A 7898-nucleotide genomic window follows, 5' to 3' on the forward strand; every position below is an offset into this window, starting at 1 on the left:
TCAGAAGTGAGATGGGACTTAAGAGAATGTACCCTCCAGTCCTCTGGATGAGTTCAGTATGTCACAAGGTCAATCAGTCAATTAAGCATTTATTAAGCACCTACTGTATATGCCAGATAGCAGCTCTAGGTGCTGAGGATACAAAGGCAAAAGTGAAACAATTTATGTCCTCAAGGAGCTTACATTCTAATGGAACAGACATCATGGCATTCAATTCAAGAAACATTTATTAAGCTTGCTCAATAAGCCAGGGACTGTGCTAAATTTGGGGGATACAAAAAAGAAAAAGACAGCCCCTGCCCTCAAGGAGCTTGCATTCTAAAGGGGAAAGACAGAACACAAAAGGAAGATGAAGGGGAAGCGAGTTTGAGTTACTTGCAGAGTTCTGAGCCCTCTATAAAGGAAGGCTTATAATTGGACAGCTTTGTTCAAATTAGCTTTATTAAGCTGATTTTTTAAATTACAAAAACAGCCTTTCTGACCTGGTCCCAGGCAGGATGACTCCCTCAAAGAAAGTTGGAGAGGAAAAGAAGGGACGTTCTGCCATCAATGGGGTGGTGACCAGAGAGGATACTGTCAACATTCACAAAAGGATTCATGGAGTAGGCTTCAAAAAGCCAGCTCCTCGGGCTCTAAAGGAAATCCACAAATTTGCCATGAAAGAAATGGGAACTCCGGATGTACGCATGGACACCAGACTCAGCAAAGCTATTTGGGCCAGAGGAATAAGGGATGTCCCATACCGTAGCTGAGTGTGTTTGTCTAGGGAATGCAATGAGGACAAAGAGTCACCAAACGAGCTGTATACTCTGGTTACTTACATGCCTGTCACTACTTTCAAAAGCTCACCGACAGTCAATGTGGATGAAAACTAAATTGAGCTTCATTTAAATAAAGTTATAAAATCTCAAAAAAATTACAAAAACAAACCAACACCCCATATTTTTGACCAGCTCACAAGCTGGTCTGACGAAAGCCTCACTTGGAAGTTTCACAGCAGGGTACAGGTGGCCCTTGGCTCTCAAAAGTTATGCCAGTAGAGCCCGCATTTTGGCAGGTCCTACCCAATTGGAAGGCTTAGTAACAGATTGTCCTTGTAATCCAAGGACCAGCCTGGCTAAGTTCAGAATGGCTCATCCAGCAATAAATTGGCTGAAGGTCACCCTGGCTTCCTTTAAGTCCCAACTAAAATCCCACCTTCTGCAGAAAGCCTTCTCCAACCTTTCTTAACTCTAATGCCTTCCCTTGGTTAATTATTTCCTATCTATCCTGCATATAGCTTGCCATGTATATTATTCATTTGCACATCATCTCCCTCATTGGATTGTAAGCTCCTTGCAGGCAGAAACTATTTTTTGCCTCTTTTTGTATCTCCAGCACTTAGCACAGTGCCTGGCACATAATATGTGTTGATGAATTAACTGAAGGATAATGAACTTTTTATGCCATAGTAACTCACAAAGACTGTCTACTAAAACATAGAAAGATTTCAATCTACATCAGGACCAGCAGCAACAAAATCATTCACCCTTGAAGAATGAAATCAGCAGGCACAGGAAGCCAAAACAGTAGGAAAGGAAGAGGCTCCTAAAGTCAAAACACCTGGGTTCAGATCCTGCCTCTGCTGTGTATAGATTTTTATCTCTTTAAAAAAACAATTAGGGAGTTGTACCTAATAGACTCTGAGGTTCAGTGGTGTGCTGGTAAATATTTAACAACCAGCTTTGGTGTGTTTGTGTATGGGGGAAGTATGCATTTGCACTTTTAAGTTTAATTTGCATTATTAATATTTATTTCTTAACTCTAGATAATCAATAAAATAATAATCAATAATAATAAAATAATCAATAAAACAATAAACCAAGACCTTATTTATAGCATTGAGATCCCTGAGGTATAAATGCTCACAATGAAAATTTACCCATCTGCTCTCCCCAGCCCATCGGAACTGGCTCCAGCATACCCCTAGGTGAGGTCCTTTCCAGCTCTGGATCTCTGATCATGTACTTTACTCATTTTATCACATCCGTCACAAATAAGAGTTTCTGGTCATGTGACCCCTATTTTAAATTTCTTAAAAATGGATCCTCTGGCCGAAGGAGTTCCAAATTTTCAGATTCCAATGATCATACCTAGAGTCTTAGAATGATTTATAATATTCTAATTGTAATAAGCTTTCAATGGCCACTCAGAGATGTGGCTTCCCGTGCAAGGGTTATCAGATCGTTTGACTTATTGCAGATAGCCCAATTCTTTCATTCCTCTTTGGGATGTTACAGTGTAATTCAAAGAGTAGGAGGCCAGGGTTCAAAAAACCTGAGCCTAAATCCTGCTTTTGATACTTGCTCACTGTGTGAACTTGGGAAAGTAATTTAATAATAATAGCTAACATTTATATAGTGCTATGTTTCAGACTCTGTGCTAAACACTTTACAATGATTATCTTATTTGATCCTCACAACAACCCTGGGAAGTAGGTGCTATTGTTATCCCCATTTTCCAGTTGAGGAAACTGAGGAAGGCAGAGATTAAGTAACAACAATAATAAAAATAATAATAATGTCGATATTAACAGCTAACATTTATATGGTGCCTACTGTATGCCAGGCACAATGTGAAGTGTGTTTTACAAACATTATTTCATTTGATCCTCACAGCAACTCTGGGAGATAGATGTTATTATTATCCCCATTTTACAGATGAGAAAACTGAGGCAAACAGCAGTGACGTGACTTGCCCAGCTAGTAAGTATCTGAATGGGAACTTAAACCCAGGCTTCCTGACTCCAGGCTCAGTGCTCTATCCATTACACCACACTACCTCTTAAATTTGGGAAAACCTTTGGAGAGCAGCCAATCTTCTTCATGTTATAGACAAAGAAAGTGACTTTAATGAGAGAAATGAAGGAGCTTTCCCAAGGTCACAGGATAAGGTCACAGCAGAAGGGGAGCTAAATTAGAGTCTTCATATTGAGGGGGGTCTTACCATTAAAACCACTTTTTGGAAACATTTGGAAAACTGAAAAAGAAAATGGACTTGGACAACGGTGACATGATCAGTAGTGCTTTTTATAATGGCAAGAGCCCAGGACTTCCATTCATAAGATTACCGTTCAAGGCCTGGCTCTCTACCTTTCTAGACGTAAGACCTTGGGGTAAGTTGGTTCACCAATCTGAGCTCCGTTTGTCTTGTCTATAAAATGAGCCTAATAATATTTGCCTTATTGACCTCCAAGGATTGTTGCCAGGGTCAAATGGGAAAATGGCCATAGAAGCACTTTGGCTAAAACGAAATGTGTTATTGTTAATTGGCTGAACCGATGAGACGCCCTTTACAAACCATATGAGAGTTTCTTCCTCTCATAACTATTATCCTCCTATTATCTACTGGATTTATAGGGTGACTTGCCCAAGGTCAGAGAGCTAACTAAAGTCAGAGAAAGCATGGTATAGTAATAATAATTAATAACAATAATGACGATGGTGGTTATGATAATAAGAAGTAACATTTATATTGTCCTTTAATATTTACAAAGCATTTTACATATATTATCTCATTTAATACTCACACCAACCACGTGTGATAGGGGCTATAATCATAGCACTTACCCCTCATTTTACAGATGGGGAAACTGAGTCCAAGAGATGTGAAGTGACTTGCCCAGGGTCATCTAGCTGGTGTCTGAGGCAGGATTCAAACTCAATGACTCCAACTCTGACACTCCATTCACTCTACCACCTGGATGCCTAGAAGTGATGGTTGTTGTTCAATCCTGTCCGACTCTTCATGACCCCATTTGGGATTTTCTTGGCAAAGATACTGGGGTGGTTTGCCATTTCCATTTCCAGCTCATTTTACAAATGAGGAAACTGAGGCAAACAGAGGTGAAGTGACTTGCCCAGGGTCACACAAGTGGTAAGTGTCTGAGGCCAGATTTGAACTCAGTGACCCAGATCTGGTTCACTGTGCCACCTAGCTGCCCTGGTGGAAAGAGTACTGGACTTATAATCAGGAGGAGCCTGGGTTAGTGGTCTGCCTCAGTAAATAATTGCATAATCCTGGGCAAATCACTTACTCTCTCTGAGTCTTGGGTCCCATATCTATAAAATGGTAAAAGTAATATCTCTGTTACCCATCTCAGAGAATGGTTATAAGGATCCAGTGAGAAAAGTTATATAGAAATTCAGAGGATAGAATGCTACATCTGCAGTCAGGAAGAACTGAGTTTAAATATAGCTATTGATATGTACTAGCTGTGTGACCCTAGACAACTCACTTAACCTCTGCTTACCTCATTTACACAACCATAAAATGGGGATGGTAATAGTACCTACCTCTCAAGATTGTTGTGAGGAGCAAATGAGAAAATATTTGTACCAGTGCCTAGCACATAGTAGGTGCTATATAAATGGTAGCTATTGTTATTATTTATAACTTTAAAGAGCTATATAAATGATTACAGTTAAATGACTATATAAATGCCAGCTGTTATTACTTGTAAAGAGGATGTTGAACATGCAGATATCTCTTGTAAGTGTCTGCATCACGATCTGATGACCTTCCAGCCCATCCTTATGATTTCCTAGGTGGCCTCTCGGGACACCCCAAGACTTGGACGCACTGTGGAGATGGGGGCTGGGAAACAGGAAGGGATAGAGAACTCAGTAAGGAGAGAAAGAGGGGCTGAGTCCCGGGAAGCTGATTCCAAGGGCAGGCAAGGTGTCAGATTGCGGCCAGTCAGACCTAGTGACTTCCTCCCAAGTAGCAGGCATCTGAGAAAGAAGAGCTTTCATTTGGGCAAACCAGCAACCTGAGGTCACCCATTAATATTGATTAGGATGGAAAGCTGAACTGCTGGAGAGGTGGAGGGAGTGCAGTAAACAGGCCCTGTTACCTGCTGGCACCAGAGACCAGGAGAGCAGCTGAAAGGAGGGAGGGGAAGATAAAGGAGCTGGGTTAGGAGGAAGAGGCAAGAGAGGGAGGGAGCTTCCGACCAGATAAAAAGAAAAGGAAGATGCTGAAATTGTCAGTAAAAGACATTCCTTCATCCTAGCCCCAGCCCAGGGTTGGGGGGTGTCAGAACTGAGGAGGGATCTTAGAACACAGGAAGTTAATGCTGGAAGGGACCTTAGAATACGGAATCTCAGAACTGGAAGGACTGGAACACAGGCTGTTAGAGCTGGAAGAGATCTGAGAACACAGCTCAGAGGACAGAGCGGCGGACCCAGAGTCAGGAAAACCTAAGTTCAAATTCAACCTCAGACATTTACTAACTGCATGACTCTGGGCAGGTCTCTAAACTTTGGTCTGCCTCAGTTTCTTGATCTGTAAAATGGGAATAATAATAGCTTCTATCTCTCAGGTTTGTTGCGAGGAACAAATGAGATAATTTTGTAAAGTAGTTTGCAAACCTTAAAGTGCTATTTATTGTTATTATTATTATTAACTATTATTATTATCTTCGAGCATAGAATGTCAGAGCTGAAAGGGATTTTTAGAAAGATCCAATCCCACTCCTTTATTTTAGGGAAACTGAGGCCCTAAGAAGGGAAAATGACTTGCCCAGGGCACTCAGCTAGAGACAGAGCTGGGGCTAAGGACATGGGCTTTCTGACTTCCAGTGAGTGGCCGTGACACCTAGCTAGAGCTCTCTTCTGCCTGCTAGTTATCCTGTAGTCTTCAGTGTTCGTGCTGTGTGGCAGGAAGATTCTGAGAGAGAGAGACATAGGCCCTGGCTGTCCCGAGACAAGAAACAGGGATTCAGGGAAGGGAGACAGCTGGACACAAGGCAGGGGGCAATCCCTGGGAGAGGAAAGAGGAGATGGTGGAGAAGAGAGGGTGGAGGGGATGAGAAAGAGCTTTAAAGAAGGGAGGAAAGCAGAGAAAGAGATAGGAAAGAATTGGTGACGCGGGGAGCAATGGAGTAGAACCAAAAGAGAAAGAGGATCGGGCCCAGGTGGTGACTGTGAGGGGGACGTAGACGAAAAGGAAGGAGGCAGTCAGGAGAAAGAGAAGGAGAAAAGAAGGAGAGGGGCAGGGGAAACTGCAACCACCTACAATTGGATAGTGCTTTACAGAATTTATCCCATTTTTGCTCTCAAACAACTTTGTAAGGTAGTTACTGCAAGTATTATTATTACAAGTGAGGGAACTAAGATCAGAGGTCATAATGGCTGTCTAGACTTGAATCCAGGCCTTCCAGTTCCTTGCTAAGTGCTCTAAAGAGTTTGCTGAGGTTGGAGAATAAGAAAGGCAGAAGAGGCACAGAGACTACTTGTCTATTCTAGAGGCTGTTCTAGAGAAAACTGGGCCATGGGCTGGACCAGCTGACCTCTGAGGGCTCTTGCAATGATCAACTGTAAACTATGATTCTGGGATAGCCTGGAGAACATCTGGAGAAGGATGACCATGAAGAGCTGGAGGAGAGAGGCCATTGGGTAGAGTGGTTAGGACACTGGACCTGAAGTCAGAAAGACGTGGATTCTTATACCACCTCAGACCCTTAGACACCTCCGGGCCTCACTTTCCTTATCTGTAAAAATAAAGGAGTTGAGCTTGGCAGCCCCTGAAGTTCCTTTTAGCCCTATGACCTCGGAGAAAGACAGAAGACTGAAAGCCATGCCAATGGGAGAACAGTTGAAACAATGGGGACATATTTAGCCTGGAAAAGAGAAGACTCATGGGAGACAGGATATCTGTGTTCAGGACTTGAGGGATTAGGCCAATATGCTTAGTATCAAAGAGCAGAACTAGGAGCACTGGGGAGAGGACACAAAGAGGCAGATTTGGGGCTCCGTGTAAGGAAAAGCTTCCTAATAATTAGAACTAGCCAAAGGAGAAGGGAATTCCTCAGAAAGTAATGAGATCCACGCCACCACAGATCTCCTAGGAGCCTGGATTGACTATTTGAATTCAAATAATTAATTAAACACCTATCTTTGTGCAACAGGGAGGGGCTTTTTGGTGCAAATGTTGGAGCTGAAACCTTGGAGCTAGGAAGACCTGGGTTTCAGTCATGCCATACTGGTTGTGTGATCTTAGAGAAATCATTTAACTTCTGAAGGACCTAGGCAACCCTCTGAAACTAGAGACTTGCAAAGAAGTGCCAATCTGAATTGATCCAGGGAGTTTTCTCAGCTGAGATTTGCCCACACTGTTGAATGCAGGGGTATACTGGTAAATGTTTAACAACCAGCTCTCCAGGAGGAAAAAAACAGATGCACACATCCTTTTAAATTTATTATTACAGTATTAACATTTTTCCATTGTTTTCTTAAGCCTAGACAGGCAACAGTATAAGTCAATTCCTAATCTCTAGCACTTGTGGATTTCCAAATTGTAAAAGCTCACACCGCAATTTTAACAATTGCCTTTCCTGTGCCAGTATGTGCTGGCTACAGCCCATCTCTGACTGGATGTATAGATTCAGGAGTCAGTTGGATAAATGGGTTGGGTAGTCATTTGCATAGAGATGGTACTTGAACCCATATTTGGAAGTTCAGCAAGAAAGAAAACGTATAAAGCAGAGAAGAAAATGTGGCCTACGATAGAGTCTTGGCAGGGGTGGGATGAGAAATAGAGGGTGAACCAGCAAAATACTCTGGAAAGGAGTGCTCAGGTAGGTGGAAGGAGAACCCATGTTAACTCATGGTACAGAACCAAAGCTCCAAATTTACATGAACTTGGTTCAATTTGGGGGGGTCTTCTCAGTAACCATATTCTTTAGCTAGTATACCTAACCATGATCTCCCCTGGGAACACCGATGATTTGACTCATATCTAGGTCTTCACAGCAAAAGAAGGGCCTTTATTTCCCATGCAAGTACTTAGGCTAACAAAACATTGATTATAGAAAAGGCCTTCTTTACTCTTACACAAATAATTTATAAACAATCAAG

The 7898-nt window shown here is 42.2% G+C and overlaps 1 pseudogene; it reads left to right on the forward strand.

Annotated features, from left to right (window-relative positions):
• Nucleotides 1–488: 488 nt before the first annotated feature.
• On the forward strand, nucleotides 489–875 carry LOC114030929 (annotated as a pseudogene).
• The last annotated feature ends 7023 nt before the right edge of the window (nucleotides 876–7898 follow it).

The sequence above is a fragment of the Vombatus ursinus genome, unplaced genomic scaffold (assembly GCF_900497805.2).
Source record: "Vombatus ursinus unplaced genomic scaffold, bare-nosed wombat genome assembly UNPS02005286.1, whole genome shotgun sequence".
In the NCBI taxonomy this organism is placed as follows: Eukaryota; Metazoa; Chordata; class Mammalia; order Diprotodontia; family Vombatidae; genus Vombatus; species Vombatus ursinus.